A 26,207-nucleotide genomic window follows, 5' to 3' on the forward strand; every position below is an offset into this window, starting at 1 on the left:
TATTCAATATTTTTGTATTTCATGGTGATTACAATTGTACACAGGGAAAGATCAAACACCCTTGGAATTATTTTTCTTCTAAAAGAATTGCTGTAAATTTAGATTTTCTTTTGGTCCTGGAGTGAACATTCTCTAGCAATCTCCATAGATTTCAATTTTGCCCCCAGACTGCTGGGGCCTCCAGGGAGATCAAGTAGCCTCAAAGTAGACCTGGAGCTCTTCGACTAATTTTGAACTCAAGATTACAGCTGCCACAACTCCCACCTCCCACCCCGTCAGCCCTGAGGAGCCAGGATACATTCAGGAAGAGTCTGTGAGAAATGGCAATCTTCCTCTATGGTACAGTTACATAAGGATGCCTTTTCGTATCTGTGTGCCTCTAAAAATAAAAGGCACCAAATACTTGAACCACTAGGACATTCCCAAACTTGTGTTTCTAACTGGCCTAATATAGCCGTTCCTGTTCTGATGGTGAAATCAGTAAAAAGTAGTATAATCACAGTCTGTTAACAAAGGTGCTGAGTCGTTTCTCATGCTGGGGCATCCTTGAGAAGGTCTCACCTAAGGAGATTGTGGCTGGCTGTGGCTGGCTGTGGCTGGAGCAGATTCAGCCACATGAGGTTTCTGACAGCCTGTCCTGGGGTGAGAGGCCAATCAGCCCATTCCCAGACAGACTTTGTTCTCACCAGCTGTCTGCTGAAACCTCTACTAGGCTGTTCCAGTAATTCAAGTTACTCAGCTCTCGAGTCAGTTCTGTTGGAGCAGTGGCCCAAGTTGCAAAACAGGTAATTTTTAAAAATATCTTCGTGGTAAAAGTATAAAAGGAATGGAATAAAAGGACTTTCATTTAAAAGCACTTATCAAGGGTTATAAAATGATAGAACTGGCTCAAACCCAACTCTGAATAAAGACAACTCTCCATTTCTACTAACTATCTCTAAGGAATGACAATCATCCACTAGATACTCAGAAAATTATTATACTTGATGGATAAAGACATATTAATTAACTAAAAAATAATTATGAGACATAACAAAGATTTGAAGGGAAACTCAATAAACATTCTTTACGTGGCCTTGTACTACCCAGAAGTACTGCAAAATTGCATCTGGATACTTTGAAATGACACATTAATTAACATATATGTCTTCAGCACTAAACTGATAACTTGATGAAGTCAGGGACTATGACTATCTGGCTCACCACCATACTACCAGTGTCTAGCAAAGTGGCACACAGGGGGCACTCAATACATATTTGTTGGATAAATAAGTGAATGACTTTGTGGTATAAAGAAACTTGTTATTCATAATAATAAGCACTGTATGGATGTAAATATCAAAATCTCTTACACTGCTTTTAGCATCAAACCTATTTTATTTCTTTGTATTTATTTGAAAATCATTACATATTGTGGCAGAGAATTTTCTTCTTCTGGCCCCACCACCAGACTACATTCCCCAGTGCCCCTCCCCACCCCACCCCACCCCACCCCTCCATAGTTAGACAGCATCACTAGGCTGAGTTCCAGCCAATGAAATACAAGTAGAAGTGACATGCATCACCTCTAGGGCAATACAGTTGAGAGTGGATAAGTTTTCTCCACCTTCTCTTACTTCCCCCACATGTGTAGCTGAATCAGAGGAACACAAAGTCCTAGAAGACAGTAGAGCCACTTAAGAGAAGAAGTTTGATTTCCTGAGTGACGATATGGACCAGAGCCCTACATTCATCTGTATCAAACTATGAAACAAAACAAAGATCAACTTCTATTATATATTTTATATATATATTATACAGTTATTAGTCTATATTAACAATATATGCATGGATTAGGAAGAGAATGCTATTATTTATTAGGATGGTACATTCTCCCAAATATTATTTTAGAAAATTAATACATTTAGTATAAAACAGAAAACAGAAAAGTATTAGTAAGCAATCTTGGAAAAGATGAAATCCAAGTATCTTTCCTCCTTGGCATTTGCACCTATTCTATCTTCATTCTATTTTTACAAAATAAGTAAAGGGAATAAAATATTCTGGGAAATGGAAGTATGGATAATGTCAGTCTCAAATTCTCTGACTACAGATGCATACCATTGAGTTCTCTCATTATCTTCTAAGGCAAAAATAGAATTCCTTTCCTTAAAAGTTTTTTCACACCACTACATTCATATACCTGCCTACTGATAGTTATCTATTGAAATAATCTTTTTTTCTTCCAGGGTTTGGCAAAATTTTAATCAGCCCAAAGTAGCACTGGTGGCTCATGTACCACCATCAAATTCTAAGCACCATGCAAACTAGTTAAACTGGTTCCTTGTAAGTGTGTTTATCCCCAAATCATTACCTATCTGTTTTCCCATCATTATAGGTTGATGATATAGGAAAGAAAATCAACATAAAATTTTGAAAATCTTTAGGCTGGAAAAGATTTAGCTTGGCTCAGGCATAGATACACCTGTGTTCTCTTAGCTCCTTGGAACTATTCTTCTTACAAGGTAATCACCCCTCTCCTTTTCCCTATAGGAAACCAGATCTATACTTCAGAAGTCTCAAACATCAGTCTGAAGGTCCAATATAAAAAATTACCTCCCACATACAAGACCCTAAGGAAATTAAAAAAGAGAAATAAAGTTTATTTGGTTTGGGCCTATAGTTGATTTAAGTATAATCATCTAATCTCATTTTATTCTGCCCATGTGGCCAAGTATGTATTATCACAGGAGTTGTATGCTAGTATTTAAAAGATATCCTTAAATATCTTAAACAAAACATTGACAAGTAGTGGACCCCTTCTGTTAATGAAGTGATTATTACAGATAAAAGTTATACTTGCAGTTTAGAAAAGTCTGAAAGATAAATGTAAAATTTAATTGGAAACAGAGTTGGAATAAATGTCAAAATAATTAAACATCAACTTAAGAAATATAACTCAAGTTGAGAATATTCTTAGATTCTATTCTCTTATTTTCCTGATAACTCAGTAGAACCAAATTCCTACCATTCTGGGGCAAAACAAAACATTACCTGATAGACTAGCAAAATAAGCATAATGTCTTCTCCCTAAATAAACCTTCCTATTTCAATCTCCATACAAAGTGTGCTTTGCTATGGACCAGTGACCTTAAAAGGAAGCAATATCTGACTAGTATTCCATTGCTGTTTCATTTCATGGATAAATCACTCCAAGAATGGCATGAATATGTAGAGAATTCCTGGCATGCTACTTGCCATACACACTTTTAAAACTTTTGGAAGACTGGACCTAGAAGGCATATAAAATGCTCTGAGAGCAGTGTTCTATTTGCTGTGGACTAGAATTAACTCAAAATTTGATTGTTATTTAGACACCATGGAATTATGGTTAGGAGAAACTGGCTATAGACATTACCATATCCCCTGGGAGTACAAACCATCTCTACTCCACTTCCTGCCCACCCACACCCATCTTAAAAACACTCATGAGGATAAATCCCTCAGCCACTTACCTGCGTGAGGTTTTAGTTCCCCCATCAAGAATCTCTCAGTTGTAGGGACTACTGCATCTTCACCACTGGAGTCCTGCAGGCTGGTTTTACTTGGGGTTTTTGTTGTTGTTGTTTAGTCATTTCTGACTTTCTATGACCCCATGGACTGTAGCCCTCCAGGCTTCTCTGTCCATGAGATTTCCCAGGCAAAAATACTGGAGCGGGTAGCCATTTCCTTCTCCAGGGGATCTTCCTGACCCAGGGATTGAACCCACGTCTCCTGCATTGGCAGGTAGATTCTTTTACCTGAGGCACCAGGGAATCCCTTTACTTGAGGTAGAAAAAGTCAAAGAAATCCCTAGAGTATCAAAGCTACAGAAGTCTTTGCATGTGTTTGGCTATTTGTTTGATATTGTTTTTCCTAAAAACTTAACAGGAACCTACCTGTTCAGCTAGTCCTTATGTTGTGGTGTCATGTCTGCACATTGAATATGAGGGAGGTTTCTCTCTTTTTTTGAGTCTAACTCTGCCGGTGCACGAAGGAACTGCAGGAGTAAGACAGCAAAGGGCTACTCTGAGTCCCCACCATGAAGGAACTGCAGGAGTAAGACAGCAAAGGGCTACTCTGAGTCCCCACCATGAAGGAACTGCAGGAGTAAGACAGCAAAGGGCTACTCTGAGTCCCCACCTGCCATGCCAGCACCCAAGCTGGTCCACTTCCCACAAATGAAACTATCCCATGACTTCCACTGCTTCTCAGATCCAATCCTGACCTGAGGAAAGGAGGCTTGAGCAACTCCAGGCCTACATTCCACATTTCCGTCCAGAATGTGAAAATACCCTTGTTTTAAAATATACTACTTAAAGAGAGGTTCACGTCATGTAAAGTGAACAAAGCACATCACAAAATAACAGGTAACATATGATCCCATTAGTTTGCTAGGCTTGCTGTAACCAAGCACCACAGAGTAGTGAAACAGGAATGTATCGTCTCAGTGCTCTGGAGGCTGGAAGTCCAAGACCAAGGTGTTGGCAGGATTGGTTCCTTCTGAGAACTGGGTGAGAGAGAATCTGTTCCAGGCCTCTTCCCTAGCTTCTGGTTCTTTCCTGGAAATCTTAGGTTTCCTCAGCTTGTAGGAGCATCACCCTACTCTGCCTTCACCATCACATAGCTTTCTCCCTGTATGTATGGTTCTGTGTTCAAAGTTCCCCTTTTATGAGGACATCAGTCAGACTGGATTAAGGTTCTCTCTAATGACCTCATCTTAACTAATTACATCTGCAATGACTCTATTTCCAAATAAGATCACATTCTGAGGTATGGTGGGTTAGGACTTCAACATATGGATTTTGAAGGGATAAAACTCAACCCATTACAGCAAATGAAAATGAAAAGATTCTATTTATGTATATAGTCATATGAGCATAGAGAAATGGATGGAAAGATATATAGAATATATAAACTGTTAAATTCTATTAACCAGCTGGAGGATTATCTGGGATTAAGGATTAGTTATTACTTATTTTATTATACTTTTAATATTACATCAACTGTTAGAGTAGGCAATAATTTTATAATTAAAAATCCATTACAGATTAAATGTAAACTTAATAAAACATATTGCTGGCAAACAGAAATTTTCTCAAATTATTGCATTTCTCCTCTTTCTTTTAACCCATTTCTATAAAGTCTTAAAGTAATCATTCTATCTAAGAACCTAGGATGCAAAAGTCATATTTTGATGAGAAGAGGGAAAATCTGGATGATAACAAAGCCACTTAGTAGAAAAGTGGGGACAAGAGCTAAATATGAGAGATATGAGAAAGATGATTGCAGTAACAGATTGACAACTGAAAATCATTGGTCTGAAGGAAGAGGAGAGAAAAATTACAATATAAAAAGTATCCATGCATGAAAAAAGGAGTGGCTATCAAGACTGCTATATGTATCAAGACATGCTGTTACCATGTTGGATGAGTTGGGGATAGAAAATGAAACAGAGAACGAGAACAAAATAAAAAATTAAAAGACATGATCATAATGTGCTTTCCTGAATGTGAAAGGTATCTATAGGAGTCAGAATAATGTCCCCCACCAAAGACATGCACTCCCTAATCATTCAAAACCTCTGAATCTTATCTTTGTGACAAAGGGATCTTTAAACCTTGAGACAGAGAGAACAACCTGGTTTATCTGGATGGTTTCAATCTAATCTCATTAGGACTCACAAACAGAGAAATGTAGCACACTCATTTAGAGATGAAACAGAAGGAAGAGAGATTCCAAGCAGGGAAAGAACTTAACCCACCACTGCTGGCTTTGAAGACAGTGGAAGGAAGCCAAGAGCCAGAAAATACGAGTGGCCTCTGGAAGCTGGGAACAGCCCTCAACTGACAGCCAACAGGACAAAGAGTTTCACTCCCACAACCACAAGGGACTAAGTTCTCAATAACTTGAATGAGCAGAAAACAGATCCACCTATAGAATCTCCAGAAAGAAAGACAGAAGGCTAACAACACAGTGATTTTAGCCTAGGGAAAACAGTGTTGGACTTCTGAGCTTTAGAAATACAGGATAATAAATTTGAGTTGTTTAAGGCCATTAAGTTTTTGGTAATTTGCTATGGGAGCAATGGCAAACTACACACCACCCTTATGGCAGAAAGTGAAGAGAAACTAAAAGCCTCTTGATGAAAGTGAAAGAGGAGAGTGAAAAAGTTGGCTTAAAGCTCAACATTCAGAAAATGAAGATCATGGCATCCGGTCCCATCACTTCATGGGAAATAGATTGGAAGACAGTGGAAATAGTGGCAGACTTTATTTTGGGGGGCTCCAAAATCACTGCAGATGGTGATTGCAGCCATGAAACTAAAAGACACTTACTGCTTGGAAGGAAAGTTATGACCAACCTAGATAGCATATTCAAAAGCAGAGACATGACTTTGCCAACAAAGGTCCGTCTAGTCAAGGCTATGGTTTTTCCTGTGGTCATGTATGGATGTGAGAGTTGGACTGTGAAGAAGGCTGAGCGCCGAACAATTGATGCTTTTGAACTGTGGTGTTGGAGAAGACTCTTGAGAGTCCCTTGGACTGCAAGGAGATCCAACCAGTCCATTCTGAAGGAGATCAGCCCTGGGATTTCTTTGGAAGGAATGATGCTAAAGCTGAAACTCCAGTACTTTGGCCACCTCATGCGAAGAGTTGACTCATTGGAAAAGAGTCTGATGCTGAGAGGGATTGGGGGCAGGAGAAGGGGACGACAGAGGATGAGATGGCTGGATGGCATCACTGACTCAATGGACATGAGTCTGAGTGAATTCCAGGAGTTGGTGATGGACAGGGAGGCCTGGCATGCTGTGATTCATGGGGTCGCAAAGAGTTGGACATGACTGAGTGACTGACCTGAACTGATAGGATATATAATTATAAATACTTAAATGATGACTTTTGAGTGTTCCCTCTATTCAAAGCACTGTGTACATTATGAACATTCAGCTCTTATCACTGATCCTCCTCTGTAGGTTGTGTAGTCCAACTGTCTTTTTTTTTTAAATATCAGTGAATTAAAGTCAGGGAAACAAAAACACCTGCTCTCTGGAATCACAGGGTTTTGATCTGGCACTACTGCAACTTACTCAAAGTCTCACAATTGATAAGTGGCACAGCCAATATTCAAGATCTTAGAGTAATCTCTGTGACAAAAAAGTGCTATTTTTCTAGCAGTAGGGATAGACATCCCTGCTTTATTCCCATCTCTGCTCCTGCTTTCAAGGAGTGAATGCTTGGAGTCAGTCGTGCTATGAGCAGTGGTGGTGGTTTAGTCACTAAGTCATGTCCGACTCTGCGAACCCATGGACTGTAGCCCGACAGGCTCCTCTGTCCGTGGCATTCTCCAGGCAAGAATACTGGAGCGGGTTGCCATTTCCTTCTCCAGGGGATCTTCCCAACCCAGGGACCGAACATTGCATTGCAGGCAGATTCCTTAACCTACTGAGTCACCAGGGAAGCCTACCATCAAGATGGAGTCTGCCCCCGAAAGGCTAGAGGACGTTCTAACTGAAGGTTCATTAAAACAGAAATTTTAGGCCAAATATTAAGGCAGTACTGCGATAACCCAGGTCAGATTCCTCTTCCCAGAGACTCCTTCCTCTGAGTCCGTGCAGCATTTTCCCTCCAGCTCTTACAGCCTTCCTGCCTGCTAGCTTGTGTTAGAGCTGCTTACGCACATACCTAATCCCTGAGTGTGGTTATGATTTACTGAGCAATACTCTGAACCAGACATGCAGCTAGATGATTTACCTGCATTATCTCATTTAATCCCCATTAACATCTATGTGATGTGTACTATAATTATTGACAATTTTGTATACAAAGAGTCTGAAGTCAAACAGATCTTGCAACGTACTCAAGGCCTCACAATTAATAAGTGGCATAGCCAATATTCAGGACCTGCTGTTTGTCTCCCAAGCCTGTACTCTTAACTTACAACAAAGCTTTTCAAGGATGAAAAAAAAAAAAAAAAAAGTTTATTCACTGGCATATTCACTGACTCCCTGGGGCACAGAAAAGAATAAATATTTGAAGAGTGGAAGAAAAGGGGCCATGAGTGGGAAAATATCAGAAAGAAAATTCTGACTAATGAAGGACACCATCTCCTTAAAATATAGCTCACCATCTCTCCCAAATACTAAATAGGAATAATTAGAGGGAAATGTTCCTATATTTACCTCCTATTTATGGGAACTACCTAGTATATATTTATATTAAATGGAAAAAAAATAATACATTCTAATTTTCATTTTTTATTACCAATGTACCAATCTGAAAAGCAAAAATAGAATATGATACTAAAATGGCTAGGAGAAAGTGCACAGCCTAAAGTGCCTGCTGGCCAGTCTCCTCTTGTAACTCCACAGCTGTAGCTGTGAAGCCCCGTAAACTGCTGCAGTCTGATCACAAGGGGACCAGGTTGCCATGGCCTGCAGATGCGACTAAGCATACGCACATCCTGCAAAGGTAGATGCTGATGCTTCAGGTAAAGGCATCACTGAATCCACAAGACATTTTGTTCTAACTACACATGTTCAGCATCTCTACCCTCTGCTCAATTACAAATTCCACGAAAGTAGAAACAATATTGATTTGGTTCGTGGCTTCATTCCCAGTGCTTGGCCCAGGGCAAAGGCTCAATAACCGTTTATGGAATGAATCCATAAATGAGGGAATATCTCTAGACTGGCATCTAGTGGATTAATTAGCAAAACAAGAGAGCAGTGATTACATATATTAGTTTCTGAGTGGATTCTAATAATGGAACATATAATTTACCTACAATGATACTGTACCAGTTTTGACTAAAAGGTAAAGAAAATCCAAGTAAAAGTCAGGAAATTTTTTATCTGATGTCACAATAGGCTGGGAGGTTTCAGCAGTTAAGGAGCTGGTTATTTGGCTCTTCAGCAACATCTTCAGGTGTTGGCTTCTTTCTGTTTGTGTCCTCCGCCGTCTCCAACATGCTGCCTGGTCCTCTGGCTACCTCCTCTCGTAATGACAGGACATTCAGAAGATTCAGCATCACCTCCTTACCCAGCTTCAACCAGAGACAATAAGTAACTGAACTTTCTTTTGTATTTATTCTAAGGATAAAAAAAAAAAAAATCTTTCAAGTCCTGCCAACTGAAGTACACTCACAGGTCTAAATTACATTGCACATCTCATTCTGAAGCTTATCACCAAGAAGGTGGCTGGACTTGACAGAATCAGACTTACCAAGATTTACTCCCTGAGGACTGGAAAGGGCTGACTCTCCTACTGGTCATGGCCATCTGGCTACTAAACCAAACACATTTACTGTAGCAAGGAAGCAGTAAAGGAAATGGCGATTGAATACATTGCGACAAGAGTTCCAGCTTTGGACAATAAAAAGTCTAGATGGCCCTCTTTGGGCAGACCTCTAATTGCCAAGTCGATTCTCCAAACCTTCCTTTGCTGTTCTAAAGGTCAGCAGCCATGTTTCTGGCCAATAGCCTCTTTTCTCTGGCATAAATTTTGTCCTCGACAGAATTAGGAAACTGATTTTCGCTACTCTCAGGTCCTTCCCTTTTTAAAAAATCTAATTCCAATCTTCCTGGGGGGCTCCCTATTCCTGACTGTTTAAGATCCGGTCCTGAATTCTGACTAATCATATATTTTGATGGGTAAAATTACCAAAACAAATCTGGATGATCCAAGAAACCTGTTGCAATGGACTGAATGTTTATGTCACCCCAAAATTCATATGTTGAAATCCTAACCCACAAAGCGATGGTATAAGGTACAAGACAGAGCCCTCATGAAAGAAAAAAGTGTCCTTATAAAAGAAACCCCAGAGAGATCCTTCTCCCTCTCCCACGTGATGTTACATTAAAAAGACAACCATCTAAATTAGAAGCAGGCCTTGACCAGACACCAAATCTGCCAGAGTCTTGATCTTGGACTTCCCAATGCCAGGAATGTGAGAAATAAATTTCTGTTGTTTATAAGTTACCCACTCTGTGGTTTTTGTTATAGTGATAAGAATGGACTAATACATCATTCTAGAAATGTACTGAATCCTAAACTACCTCAACAGAGCAGGGTTTGGAGGGAGTATTAGGAGAATCAATCTTGTGTGACATGCCCCCTGCAACTGGTACAAACAGCACTGTTCTTTACCCAGACTATGCCCTCTAAAAGATCATTCTTACCCTTTATTTTTGAGATCTGGTATCTTCACCTTTGAGTAGATTATATGTCAAATATAGATTATATGTAAAACTATGCTAGTAAAGTAATACTCAAAATTCTCCAAGCCAGGCTTCAACAATACATAAACCGTGAATTTCCAGATGTTCAAGCTGGTTTTAGAAAAGGCAGAGGAACCAGGGATCAAATTGCCAACATCTGCTGGATCATCAAAAAAGCAAGAAAGTTCCAGAAAAACATCTATTTCTGCTTTAATGACTATATCAAAGCCTTTGACTGTGTGGATCACAACAAACTGTGGAAAATTCTGAAAGAGATGGAAATACCAGACTACCTGACCTGCCTCTTGAGAAACCTGTATGCAGGTCAGGAAGCAACAGTTAGAACTGGACATGGAACAACAGACTGGTTCCAAATAAGAAAAGGAGTATGTCAAGGCTGTACATTGTCACCCTGCTTATTTAACTTATATGCAGAGTACATCATGAGAAACACTGGGCTGGAAGAAGCACAAGCTGAAATCAAGATTGCCAGGAGAAATATCAATAACCTCAGATATGCAGATGACACCACCCTTATGGCAGAAAGTGAAGAGGAACTAAAAAGCCTCTTGATGAAAGTGAAATAGGAGAGTGAAAAAGTTGGCTTAAAGTTCAACATTCAGAAAACTAAGATCATGGCATCTGGTCCCATCACTTAATAGCAAATAGATGGGGAAACAATGGAAGCAATGAGAAACTTTATTTTGGGGTCTCCAAAATCACTGTAGATGGTGACTGCAGCCATGAAATTAAAAGACGCTTGCTCCTTGGAAGAAAAGCTATGACCAACCTAGACAGCATATTAAAAAGCAGAGACATTATTTTACCAACAGCAGTCTGTCTAGTCAAGGTTATGGTTTTTCCAGTGGTCATGTATGGATGTGAGAGTTAGACCATAAAGAAAGCTGAGCACCAAAGAACCGATGCTTTTGAACTGTGGTGTTGGAGAGGACTCTTGAGAGTCCCTTGGACTGCAAGGAGATCAAACCAGTCCATCCTAAAGGAAATCAGTCCTGAATATTCATTGAAAGGACTGATGTTGAAGATGAAACTCCAATATTTTGGCCACCTGATGTGAAGAACTGACATTTGAAAAGACCCTGAGGCTGGGAAAGATTGAGGGTGGGAGGAGAAGGGGACGACAGGGATGAGATGGTTGGATGGCATCACTGACCCGATGGACATGAGTTTGAGTAAACTCCAGGAGTTGGTGATGGACAGGGAGGCCTGGCGTGCTGCAGTCCACGGGGTCGCAGCAACCAAACTGACTAACTGACCCTTTATTTTTGAGATCTGGTATCTTCACTTTTGAGTAACTTATATGTCCCCAGAGTTTGAGAACCTGAACCAAATTATGAAGTCTGCGCTTCTCATTTAGCAGCAGAAACAGCAGTGGTAAACAACCTGCCCGCCAATGCAGGAGATGCTAGAGATGCAAGTTTGATCCCTGGATTAGGAAGATCCCGTAGAGGAGGGCATGGCAACCCACTCCAGTATTCTTGCCTGGAGAATTCCATGGACAGAGGAGCCTTGTGGGCTACAGTCCATAGGATCTCAAAGAGTCACACATGACTGAAGAGACTGAGCACAACAACACACCAATAACAGCAGCTGAACACGTGAACTGTGAAAGATCCCTCAAAGATACCAAGTAAGACTTTCACTTCAGGCCTAATTGAATTCGGATTTCTAGGTATGTTTCCTGCCACAAGACAGGGAAAAAATGATTTCCATGCCACTCTTCAAATTATACACCAAGAGGAAGAGTAGACTAAGAAATTTATGCCCAAAATACAAAGTAAGAATAATAAAAGTAGCAGAGAGAGAGAGCAAAATGTGTGTGTGTGCTCAGACTCTCACGGGCTGAATTAAATGTGGCTGTGGGTTGCGGAGACGCCTTTGGACAGGCAAACAGGCTGTCAGTCCCAATTACCTCGCTGGGCCTCATTCTGTTACTTCAGGCCCTCTGCTGTCTGGCTCTGGAGCCCTGCATCAGCCAAGATCCTAGCCAGCTGAAGAAGATTGAGAGGCAGGCCTCGCACTTGAGCCTGGGAACTGTCACTCTGTTTCTCTTTAGACTTGTGATAGGATACGCCTTTCCAACTGGCTGTCAGTTTGATTCCTGACTTGCCAAAGCAGCTGTGCGCACAGAGGTCTTTAAAAAATCATAGATAAGCACCTGATCTAGTCCAACCACTGATGACAAAAAACTGCCATTGCTTTAGGGAAAAAAGAGAGAGAAGCATAAAAACAATTAACTGGCAAAATTAACTTACTTTGTGCAAAAAAGAAAAAAAAAGCAGTTGCTGTGGAAACTCACACATTAATACTATAAATGATCCATGCAGAAATGAATTTGAAATTAATTCTACTGGCTAAGTTAATGTGTTGAAAAAGCACACTGAGTTGGTAGGTTCCTTAGGCTTCCATTAGATTAAACAATATTGAAAGAAAAAAAAAAAAAGCTCTAACTGGTACCAACTCATCCTGTGAGCTGCAAAGCCAAGAATGTTTCATTGCCCATGATATTTTCCCCAGGGTTAATATCCTTCTTACTTCAACTAGAGAGACATTTAAAAGATCAACTCGTGGATTAGCACCTGAACATATTATTTTTTACTGTTTTAATGTCAGGGACAGGGATGAAAGAATTTACTTCACTACGACTATAAAGATTTTTTAAACTCTGAAAGGAAAGAGAAAAATTCCCCACAGGGGCGTGATGAATGTATGGCTACAAATTCAACATCCTTTGATATCACCATTGCCTTGTTCTGCTGACCCACACACCAAAGGAGTTTGTTTTTCCAGTTTCCTCTCCCAAAATGGACATCAGGACTCCTACTTCTCAGCACTAATTCCCCATCCTTCAAAACAGAGCAGTCTGAAAATGCAGAGAGAGGCACATGTCCTTCCATAAGAAATGAACAGAAGTCTATGACATATGGGGATACCCAGCTGGCACTAGCAGTAAAAAATACCCACGTGACAACACAGGAGACATAAGAGACCCGGGTTGATTCCCTGGGTCTGGAAGATTCCCTGGAGGAGGGCATGGCAATCCTCTCCAGTACTCTTGCCTGAAGAATCCCATGCACAGAGGAGTCTGGCAGGCTACAGTTCGTGGGGTAACAAAGAGCTCGACGTGACTGGAGGAACTTAGCATGCAAGCACACACGATGCAGTATGTCTAGCTTCAAGTGATCAGGGAAGGAAGAGTGAGACTGGAAACCAGGCAGCCTCAGGAGTCTCCAGAGGAAGTTGTCTGGATTGCCAGCACCACGGCACCCAGAAACCAACAACCTGATTTGACAGCTGTAGTCTGCTTTGGCTTCTTATAATGGCTACCATTACAACTATCTGTATCCTTTCTGTGTGACTTTGAGCTCATTATAATTAGCCTCTCTCTGACTCAGTTTCTTCATCTGTAAAATAGGACAAGTAATAATACCTACATCAAAGGACTGCTGTAAAGATTAAATGAGCTAATTTTTACAAAGCATGTATAACAGAGCAAGGGAAGCACTATGTGAATACTAGCCTCTATTTTCATCCAGGAACATATAACTAGCTTAATCTTCTCTTTCTTTAATATTATTTACTTCCTACTGCAAATGATGAAGAAATTCCTATCATTCTATTTCCTTGCAACTGCCCTATTTTCCCTTTGATCTTAGTTATTACTTTCTTTACACCTTCAAATAAGACATTTTTATAGTACTGTGTAATATATTCACATCTATTAGTTGATTTATCAGTTTTAAATAATACACATTGACTTCTGATACAAAAGAAACTCAGAAAACATGTATGTGATAATTTCAGACTCACTGGGCCCACTCACAGTGAGGTGGACTTGAGTCAACACTCCCTTCATCAGCCAATGTCCATATGGTCCCGCTTTGAGAGAGGTTCCATAGTGGCATTCTGGGTCCTCTAGAGACTAGCATTACCTCAGAGCTGATATTCAATAATCTCAACAATTTGTGTGTCTCTGTTTATCATATGTTTATTTATCCTGTTAAAGATGGGAGTTTTCTTTGGAGAAAGAACAAATAGCAATTGTGAGAACTTTATCTAGGTGTCTATGACTGTATAATAAACAATCCATAAATTAAGAAGCTTAAAAAAACACATTATTATCACTCACATTTCTATAACGGAATGGGCTGCAGTGGATAGTTCTTTCTTAGAGTCTCCCACGCTTTATAGTCAGATAGAATTAGGGCTGGAGATATCTAAAAGTTTGACTGGGCTGAACATCCATGATGGCTTTTCATTCAACAGGCCTGTTTTTTAGTTTTCATAGCAAGGTGGCTTCACATTTCTTACCCCTTCACTAGCTTCCAAGAAGGCAGAAAGAAACTGCTAGGACACTTAAAAGGTACACCTGGAACTAAACGCAAGGGTACTTCTACCATATCCTATAGGTTAAAGCATTCACAGAACTCATCCAGGTTCAAGGAGCCAAGAAATGAGCTCTACTTCTTGATGGGGGAATATCCCCTCTCTGGGGGAGGTCATACTGCAGAGGGCATGTGGATTGGGAGATCTGCCACCCTGAAATGTGTGCAGTATCAAGACTCTCCTTCCCTCCAAGGGCTCAGGGTTTCTGAACTAACTTCCTCAGGAATATGAATGGACAGAGGCTATGACTCTTTTGGAGGCTAAAGTCAACCCTCTGCTCACCATATCTAAAGAGATTTTTTTAATCCTACAAAGAGGTTCTTAGAGGATTGCTGTATCTAATAATAATAAAACAGACAATCCTTTGGCAAAATTAATTAAGAATGAAGAAAAAAGACATACCAATGTTAGGAGTAAAAAGAGAGGAAAATGACAGCAAAGCTTTCTCAAATCAAAAAGGAGGTACTATGAAAAATGTCCTGCCAATAAAATGGAAAACATGGACAAAATAGAAAATTATTAGAAAACTATATAACTTACTATAGAAAACTCAATAATAGAAAAGCTTAATAATTTTATAACCATATAACAAATAGAACTAATAATTTAAAATCTCCATTATTATCTCCTCCAAAACCTTACTATAGTAGTTTTATAGGCAAGTTTTACCACAACTTCAAGGAACATATAATTCTAATATTATGCAAACTGTTCCAAAGAAATAGAAAAAAATAAGCAAAGTTCCCAACTCAATACTATAAAGCTAGAAACCTTGATATCAACAATGTATAAGATAATTCATAATAGGAAAATCATATACAAATCTCATTTGTAATACAGATGTAAAAATCCTAAATGGAATGTTAGAAAACAGTGTCAACAATACCATAAAAGTAATATATCATGACTAAACATTGTTCCAGGAATACACAGATTATTAAAATTTAGAACTGTACTAATATCATTTTCACATTAACAGATAAAAAGAGAAAAGCCATATAATCCTCTCAAAAGGTACAGAGAAGCATTCAGTAAAATCTAAACAACCTCTTAGCAAACTAAATATAGAGGAAGCTTCCTCAGTCTAAGGGGTACTTACTGCAAATCAGCAACACACACACACTTAATAAAGCATTCTCCTTACAATTAGGAAACAGATAAGCATTATCTCTGTCACCACCCTTTCTCCACATCTCTAGGTCCCTTGGCCTATTAAGAGAAAAAGGAAAGGAATAAAGCGAAAGAAGGAAGTAATAAAGGAAGGGAAGAAGGACAAACGGGAGGAAGGGGGGTGGGGGGGAGGGGGGGAGGAAGGAAGGAAGGAAATGTATTAAATTGCAACAGAAGAAAAAACTGTCACTACTCACAGAAAATATAACTGTCAGCATAGAAAAAATACAGTTAACTAGAATAACAAAATTTAGCAAAACAAAGAGATGGCTATGAGATCAACATAAAAAAATTTCTATAATCATGTAGAACCTAAAATGTGTATAACTTCTATGTAACTCCCCTAAAGAAACTCTCACAGATATGCAGAAGGGACACCTATAAAGGGTATTCACAGTTCTGTCTATCAGTAGAAGAATAAACTATGACAGTCATATAATCAAATACTATACAGCTATTAAAATGAATGAACTAGGGCCATACGTATCAACACGGGTCAATCTAAAAACAGTGTGGCATGAAAAAGCAAGTTAGAAAAGAGTAGAGGTATGAACTTTAGTAAGTTAATTAGTCTGTCTGTAACTCAGCTTCCTTGCTTATAAAATGCCGACAACAGCACCCACATTCTAAGGTTAGTGTGTATAATATGCTCTAGGACAGTGCCTGAAAGACAGCAATCACTCAATAAGTGTTCACCATGATGATGATGATCATGATCATGATAATGCACATAGCTTTTAAACATGAAAACTATTTTATATATTGTTTATGGTTAAGTGCTAACTGAAGTCTCTCAGTCATGCCCAACTCTTTGCGACCCCATGGACTGTAGCCCACCAGGCTCCTCCGTCCATGGAATTCTCCAGGCAAGAGTACCGGAGTGGGGTACCATTGCCTTCTCCAGGAGATCTTCCTGACCCAGGGATTGAACCTGGGTCTCCCGCGTTGTAGGCAGATGCTTTACTGTCTGAGTCACCAGGGAAGTCTGTTTATGGTTGATACATAGTAAAATTATAAAATGGAAATATCACAATAATAAATTAATGCTGGAAAAAGGAGAAAAGAAAAAGAAGTGGAGTACATATATCTATAGCTGTATGTATTTGTCAACAAGACAGATCTGAAGTAAATATAGCAAAAAGGTAGTACTCTTGCCAGGAAAATCCCATGGATGGAGGAGTCTGGTAGGCTGCAGTCCATGGGGTCGCTAAGAGTCGGACACGACTGAGCAACTTCACTTTGACTTTTCACTTTCATGCATTGGAGGAGGAAATGGCAACCCACTCCAGTGTTCTTGCCTGGAAAATCCCATGGACAGAGGAGCCTGGTGGACTGCCGTCTATGGGGTCGCACAGAGTCGGACATGACTGAAGCGACTAAGCAGCAGCAGCAACATATTTAAATCTAGGTGGTAGAGGTATCTGTAGCTTTGTTATCATTTTCTTTATTTCTGATATATTTGAAATATTTTATTAAAAATTCTAAGAAGAGAACTGAAACAAGGTATCTCAAGATGTGAACAGAAACACACTGCAGTTATGGGATAGTGAATGTTCTTTGTTTCTTAAATAGAGATTTCTATATTTTCCAAATTTTCTACAGTAAGAATATATTTCTTTTATAATTAGACAAAAAATAATTTAAAGCAAAAATAAAATCCTTTTACTATTGAAATCAAGGTCTGCTTCACCTAAATTACTCTTCATTTAGATGTCCTCTATTCAAAACCAAATCTCTATATGTTAAAAACTACATAACTTTAATAAGTAGAGCATTTTATTTGATTTATTGCATCAAAATTTATATCTACAAAATAAGCAACCTTCCTAATTCACAAATAATTTATGGATCTTTTTCACCATCTTTATTGTTGTAAAATGTCATTCTCTATAAATTTCACATTGCTGATACTATGGGGAAAAGGTACTAAGGATCTCTGGATATATTCCTTAGAAAATCCACATAATGACACCATCAGAGATCTTCCCTAACCTCTTCTATTTGATGTTTCAAATATAAAAGTGCATCTAATTCTGAAAACAGAACTGATCTTCAGAGACCTTGTAATTTATCTTTTACCATGATTACAATTTCTAATCTAACCAGCAGCAGTTCAAATTGAACTCTGATCCAAATGATCAATAGCCGTGCGCAACCCATTAGATGTGCGAATATTAAATCGTCTTTGGATAAGGGTTGTCCAAATGAAAAGCATATAATTATCATCTATTAACATATATTGAAGCAAATAACACAAAAAATGCAAAATATGTCATACAACCTTTCAGAAGTCCAGTGACTATGATGCTAAGGTTAGATCTTTTATTTTACATACAGATTTCTACCAAATTATGATTTACACCTTTAAGTGTTTGTTATTAAAAAGGCCAGGCTTAAGACACAAAATGGATAATTTGTGAATAAAGAACATTTAATTTCTGATTCCATCCTTCTTCCTGTGTCTGTGCTTTCTTAACACAGAAGTTTTCCTACCAACTTGTAAGAAGTAGCCATGGTCAGTGAGTAAAAGGATAATTAAATGGGTTTGATAAAAAATAATTCCAAATATCTAGCTTACCTTTCATATTTTCCTTTGCATATAAAAAACCTATATAGTTACAGAAGCATAAAATTATACAAAGAACAGAACTTAAAGAAAAATGAGTCATATCTCCTATCTTGAGTATCAGAGAGAATGGCAATAAAATTTTCTAAACATCCCATGGTAGCTTCTTCCAATATTTAACAATGCAGATGTTGGAAACTTTTCTTTATGAAAACCTAAATCCCTAGTGTTTAAAGGTAAACCTAGAAAAGTAACCTTTTTATGGCATATTTCCCAGTCTCCTGTGCAGTTAGCTGAAGGTTCTGTGACTGTATAAGGATATAAGAAAGATGATATAAACTCCCTCCAGACCTGTCCTTCTGAACATCTCATGTGTGAGAATGGATGTCAGCTGAAACTACTGTGGTCATCATTTCACAATATATGTAAATCAAACCATCATGCTGTTTGCCTTCAACATATAGTGATGTATGGCGATTATTTTTTCAATAAAACTGGAAAAAAAACCTCTCAGGCATCTCTCCATTGCTGTGGTAATGTTCCAAATGCTGAAGCTGTGAGAAGCGGAAGCATCAGCCAGGGCCAAATCTAAACTTATAGTAAGCCTCTGAGGTTTCCGGGTATAGCCTGAAACTACATCATAGGCTAGCCTATTCAGGTTCAGACACTTACTAACCATCATTCTGGTTTGATCATGATGAGAAAAAACTTCCAGCATTCACTCCCATTTCCATTCTCTCCCACTAACAACCCCTGGCCCTTCTTTTCACTAATTCAGCATCCACATCCTATTCTCGTGGCCCCTAGATTTTTTCTCTCCCTCCATACTTACACAGGTTTAGCCATGGTCCTTCCTTCATTTGTCTCTGTTTTCCCTGAACCCTAACCTTTAGCTCTGAAACCTCATTCTTGCTTTTGGTTCAGAAGTGAGGTTGGGCGAGCTGTGCTTAGTTGTCTGTGTATCTCCAGGTGAGGAGGGAATAATTGCCCTTTCCTCATCCTCTTCCCATCATGCCATGGGATACGGAAGCCTTCTTGTGAGACACATTATGCAAGTTTTTAACCTGGGCAGGACCTGAAGGTCAGACAAGTTAGGTCTTTTGCTTCAACAGATTTCAGCCATGCTGGAGAGAGGAGCATGAAGCTCTCTTTTCTGGTCTTCTTGGGGGCAGGAGTAAGGCTGCTATCTAACACCACTGCCTTTACTTCTCTTATAATTGCTTACTTGGTGAAAGTATTTCCAAGAAAGCCTATTCAAAATACACAGAAATTGAAATAACATCCCCCTTCCAGTCCCTGTTTTACTCCTTTTACCTTTCTGAGTGATTGCTTGATGGGATTTCTTCCATTGTCTTTGCATTAGGGCTCCATTTTTTTTTTTTTTTAATCTCTTTACACAGGAACCATTTCAACAGACCTGCCATGTAGAACTAGAGTCTTTCAAGCAAGATAAAGATTAACCTGACCTTTCTTACATCAATTAATCAATATTGTTACACCACAGATTTACCTTTTAACCTTGCTGTTTCCACAGTGCAATATCAAAGCATGATTTGTGAGCTTGCTCCACTTTATATATGGTTAAGAACAACCCTCTGTCTGTGTGCTTTGATAAAGTGTCAGAGCATAACGCAACACAAGAGGCTTTTATTGTCTTCATCAAGAATGGCTTTGTAAATCTAAAATGGGAGCAGCAATACCAGCAAAGCTGGTTGATTGAAATTAACTATTGGCCTCTGTTCACAGATTCATGATGCTGGAAAGACCATTGTCGGGGAATGCTCTCAAGGGTGGAATCATTTGATCTGAATTTCAGATAAGAATATGTGTCTGTTGCCAGTATCAATACCCTCCCCCTATCACTGAAGCTTATCCCCAAGAAAAACAAGAAGGGCTTGCTCCACTCTGTTCTGACCTAAAATTGCCACTTTCCTCTCTAGTTTAGCCTGTTTCATAGGTGAAGAATTTAGAGAAGGCAAGGATGCTGATGTATCTCAGAATCAAGACCTTTCATTGAATCCACTTCATGGCAAAGAACACTACCGCTGCTATGTCCTCTGTGAGATTCTGTAGACACAAAGACTTCCCACCAGACCATAACAATGTGTTTAAGTGCCTGTCTCATAAAAGAATTGTAGAATCTCTTTTTGCATATCATCCATCCCTTTGTTTTACACATATGAAACTGAGTCCCAGAAAATGACACATTTTAACCCAGGTTTCACAGGTATTTACCAGTAGACTCAGACCTTACAAACCAACAGAATTTCTCCCCTAAATGTCAAGCTGTCACATTAGTTCTTAAGAAAGCATTCAAATGTAGGATGATGTCTGCACACTTACCACTTCCTCCCAAGCCAATAATAAAACATCCTGTGGAGGTTGCACATTGCCTTGGGGCTTGCTTGGCAGTGCTCCATTTTCACCTGGCCATCTAGGCGTACCACCTTAAATCAGAAGAAAATCCATATTATAGTTCTGCCATTTACTAGCTCTATGACCTATGTTAAGATATTTAACCTGTGTCTTACCGATCTCTTGGATAAAATAAAATACCTCACGGGGCTGTCTGGAGGGTTGAAAGAATTAATACCTATAAAGCACTAAAAACAGTATCTGGCACATAATAAGCACCATATAAGCATGAATGTATTGGTCGCTTTAGTCATGTCCAACTCTTTGTGACCCAATGGACTGTAGCTCACCAGACTCCTCTGTCCACGGGGTTATCCCAGCAAGAATACTGGATCGGGTTGCCATTTCCTTCTCCAGAGGATCTTCCCGACCCAGGGACTGAACCCGAGTCTCCTGTGGCTCTAGTAAATATAGGCTTATATTATTCCTTCCATTCCTTTCTCAGATTATCTGGGGCATGACTCCACAGTTTTGTGATACTTTGTTCCTTCACAAATTCTATGTGTTTTATAATTCTTGACTCCATCATAGTGAACATACTGTAGAGCTCTTTCAGTTCATTTTGAACACAAATAAGGGGCACTGGAAAGAAGTGCCTTTATATATATATATATGGAAAAAACCCACTAACATCTATCACTGTACTCACATTCTGATTCTTTTTGGGTAATTCATAGACTTTAGCTACCTCATTTCCAGAACATGGTACCAAAGATCGTTGACTGAATTTCACTGTGCTTTCAACCCTTAAAGTTTGAGAACCACTGTGGAATGTCAATATCCAGTACCCTGTGAGCAGTGCACAAAGTACACTTCATTATGGCTTCTATGATGTGCCCAATAGAGAAGCAGTCAAGTTTTCTTTTAATAACAGAGAAGTACCTTTCTCTTGAACCTGGGTCTGACCAATCATTAAAATGTATCTGGTATAGTCAAGGAATGACCTTAGATCATGTGAGATTCCCAGCTATAACCACAGATTTGAGATGACTATCCTTGCTTCCTCACATTTAGCTAAATGAAAGTTCCTATTCCAAGGAAGTCTCTTAAACAATGTGTCTCTTAATAAATAAAGTGTCGATGATTCAAGCAGAAATTAATTTTTGGTATGAAATTTGAAATTATATGATATTTTAAATGATATGGAGGAAGGGTAAAATTAAGTGGAAATACCGTGTTTAAGCAAAAACAAGCTTAAACTTGCTCAGTTTACAAATTAAGGGTAATTGTTTAAGAATCCTAAAGACGTTACCCTCTTAGTGGTACCTGTCCATTATTTTTTTTGGCACCTAGTGAGGTGTGTGTGTGTAAACGGTATAATCCAATTGCACATCATAATTATTCGCCAAACTGAACTACAGTATATGAACAGACAATACTACTCCCGTGCTTTTATTCACATGGGGAAATATAAGAATTTTGTTCAAAACAAAGCAGTAGCTCTGTTTTGTTTAGCAATTTATTTTTCTTTTTTATTGAATGGAGACACACATCATGAAAAGCCAGACTATCAATTCTGTTTAATATTTCCCCAAAACAAACCTATCAAGCATATTTTGCATGCCTGTATGCATGCTCAATCATGTTCAACTCTGTAAACCCATGACCGAAGCCTGCCAGGCTCCTCTGTCCATGGAATTTCCCAGGCAAAAATACTGGAGCGGGTTGCCCATTTCCACTCCAGGGGATCTTCCCAACCCAGGGATCAAACCCACATCTCCTTCATTGGCAGGTGAATGTTTTACCACTGAGCTACCTGGGAAGCCATATTCACAGCTTAACCTCCTTTACCACTGAAGCTTAAGGAGATATCCAGTATTGTACCCCTGGCCACTTTGGCATTGACCACAGCGGGACAAAGACTGAAGGAGACTGAAGTCCCAGCTGGACACAAAAGTCAGGTGATGCTAAGGTTTAGCTTCCATAACCTTCTTTCCTCTCTTTTGAGATTCTGCCTAGGGGAGGGTTTGTCATTCTAAGGACAGGGTTACCTTAGCAAATGAGCTCTGAGAACAATGAGCTTGAGGTTTAAAATAAAATTCAAGGATGTTCTTAATAAGGTTATATACTGTTAATCCATGGTTTTCTGCCAAGTAGTGTCTCAAATGCCTCTTTAGGGATTTATTCTACTTTAGAAGGATGGTGAATATAAATATTTAAGTATATGGAGACTTTGTCTTTGACCTAATGAAGTTTACAATTTGTTTAGATAGTAGTCTTAGAAATGTGATTATTATAGAATGGACAGACACTGGAATGCAAAAAAAAGCAATAAAGTCACATTTTTTTGTCTAATGGAGTTCTCAAAGATTAAAAGGCATGATAACCATTAGTGTGAGAGTGTAGAAATGGGCATTCTCATATATTACTGGAAGGAGTATAAATTGATCCTTTCTCTAAGGGAGGGAATTTGGCAATACACATTAAGAGCCAGAGAAGTGTATAAACACCAACCCATATGTTCCACTTCTAGAGAATAATCCTAAGGATGTAATTGGCCAAGAGCACAGAAATATATATTCAAGAGTCTACAGTTTATAAAAGTAGAAAATTAGAAAAAAAAAAAAAAACCAGAAGTATCCAGTAACAAGGATTATTTTAATCATGTACTTTTATACAGTGGATTGCTATATAGCTGACCCCATGATTATGGAGATGTACATCTGTCAATTTCAAAAGATATTTTTTAATGATTATTAAGTAAAAACAGCCCATTATAATTTAAACTGTAGTGCGATACTGCTATGAGATGAAAAGATAGTATATGGATAGGTATAAATTGAAGACATGTACTAAAATGTTTCCTGTTGTCTTTAAATACTGAGTATTCAGACAATTTTATTATTTATTTATGTTTCCTCATATCTCTACATTCAATATGCATTAGTTGAGTATAAGAAATAAAGATTGGGATATACTTTTGAAGGGAATTAACGGTATTTGGAGATATAATCATGTCATATTTATTTCAATTTACTTGGATTAAAATATTATTTCATTCCATTTGATTTGTATGTTATCATTAGGAACATTAAAGAAAAAGACTTTCCCTTGAAGATAGAAGAACTACAGAAAGAAGGAAAGGAGTTGGAGAGAAGAGAAGAGGTGTGGGGGAGGGAATGATTGAATTTAATGCAAAAGGCTTGAAACTGTCAGATCTAAGTTGAACTCCTGGCTATTACCCTTAAAGTTGTTTAAATTTGTAAAGACCACTTTAGTTCCTTAAGTTTCAAGATTTGTATCTATAAATTGAGAGTCATAATAATATTCACAGGACCGTGATAAGGATCAGTAAGAGGCATAAGTCAAAATGGCTTGCTCAAAAACGTGATGTGATGAATGTAATGAATACCTACAGTGAACAGGTAATATATACTGGACACAGAGTTATGCACTTTAGTACGTTAGTACATATGTAATAATATGTCACAACAACCCTATCACACAGGCATCTTGTCTCCATTTTGCGGATGAGGAAATAGAGTTGTAAGGAATTTCAGAAGTCTGCTCAAAGCCAGAGAGCTAGAAAGAGACAGATGGAGATTGGCATGAAATTGTCCCAAATGGAAGCTTCATATTAGATAGTGATAAACTAGGACCTCAGTGCCCCCATCCCTTCCCCTCTCCCTCCTCTACTACCCCACTCCCTCTCTTCAATAAAGAGAAAAGTAGATCATTTAAATTCAAAGAATGCTGAGTTGTTCAAATTCACATAAAACTCATTTCACTCTACAAGCTAGTCTTGAAAACATTCAAGCCCAGAGGAAAGATAGCTGAAAGACATGCTGTTTCTTATACATTCATTATAAACTTCTCTTTCTGAAGTTAATTTTTTGTGTTTTATTTTTCATTGCAAATTTAATCTGATCCTGATACCCAAGTACCTACTGCTGCTGCTGCTGCTGCTGCTAAGTCACTTCAGTCGTGTCTGACTCTGTGCGACCCCATAGACGGCAGCCCATCAGGCTCCCCATCCCTGGGATTCTCCAGGCAAGAACACTGGAGTGGGTTGCCATTTCCTTCTCCAGTGCATGAAAGTGAAAAATGAAAGAGAAGTTGCTCAGTCTTGTCCGACTCTTCGCGACCCCATGGATTGCAGCCTACCAGGCTCCTCCGTCCATGGGATTTTCCAGGCAAGAGTACTGGAGTGGGGTGCCATTGCCTTCTCTGAGTACCCACTTCATTACCCTACAAATATTCTCAAATACATACACAAAGCATAACATTCTGGTTTTTCTTGTGTTGTTTTCTTTTACAACTCAGGCTGTGTTTTTTTAAAGTGGAAGACTTTTTTTCATCTCCAATCTGTTCAGAAATACTGATACCTCTAGAATATAGAAATCTGAACTCCAAAATAACATGATTTAAACTAAAAGACTTGATTCAAATCCTAAATATTCTCTGTGTAGTCTATCAATCTTTTCATTATATGCAATATGTAAATAAGGAAGGCTATGCATAATCATAATTCAGTGTTTCAAAAAAGTTGTTAGAAATCAGACAAATGACCAAGCACAATAACAACTAGCATGTACCATGAAATATGGCTATGACATTATTGTGGTAGTATATTAGGATCAAAGCCATTGCATAAGAACTGTAAGAACTCAGGTCAACAGTTCTCTCTAGTCTACAAACCCCACCATCACATGAACAATGGCAATGAGCATAATTATAAAGAAAATCAATCAAAATCCTTTAGGATACTTTGTATTTGGTTGCTTCTGATATGTAGGCTTCTGGAGAAGTATGTCCTATTTTTCTGCTACTTTACTCGTGTTCTTTATACCATCTATAAGCCCCATCCTACGGTCCCTTACAATTTCTCATGTCAAAATTATTCTCTTTGACGTGGCATTTCTTTCTGAACTTATCCTATTGTGTCATGAACCAGATTTCTTCTTCCTCTGCACTCATGTAGCAAATTATGTCTTATGTTACTTGCCTTCTACTTACCCAACAGGCCTACAACCCCTTAGAGGGAAATTTGGGGACTTCTGAAAAACAATTCCATAGCATGAACCAAATATGACACAGCATGTCCAGCAAGCAGTGAGGTGCTTAGTAGGTCACAAATAGCCTTGTTAATAATGCAGTCTTCTTCATTGTATACTTAGAAGGTTGTGTTTGTACCCAATGGAAGAAAAGAATCTGTACACAAATAAAAGGAAAAGTCTTCTTAACCCCCAAAACCAGAGTCTCCTGCATGAGGAGAAAAGACGTTTTCAATATGCACAGAGGCCTGGAATCCAGAGTCAATCACTTCTTCCAAACTAATCACTTGAAAAGAGATTATCTGAGCTGAGCATAAGGAGGCCATGAATACCCTTAGATCATACAACTTCGTACAACAAAATAAACATGAGGAAAAGAGCTCTGTAAGTATCAAGATTAAGTCTCCCAACAATGGCA

At 38.7% G+C, this 26,207-nt stretch overlaps 1 long non-coding RNA gene across 3 annotated transcripts in view; it reads right to left on the reverse strand.

Annotated features, from left to right (window-relative positions):
- Window positions 1–26,207, reverse strand: part of LOC133260158 (uncharacterized) — a 142,705-nt gene that overhangs the window by 91,108 nt on the left and 25,390 nt on the right. For all 3 annotated transcript variants that reach the window (XR_009740674.1, XR_009740675.1, XR_009740676.1), the window contains exon 2: window positions 20,724–20,827. This is a non-coding gene — a long non-coding RNA (uncharacterized LOC133260158). The remainder of the gene's footprint in view (window positions 1–20,723; window positions 20,828–26,207) is intronic.

This window comes from Bos javanicus, chromosome 2, assembly GCF_032452875.1.
Source record: "Bos javanicus breed banteng chromosome 2, ARS-OSU_banteng_1.0, whole genome shotgun sequence".
Lineage (NCBI taxonomy): Eukaryota > Metazoa > Chordata > Mammalia > Artiodactyla > Bovidae > Bos > Bos javanicus.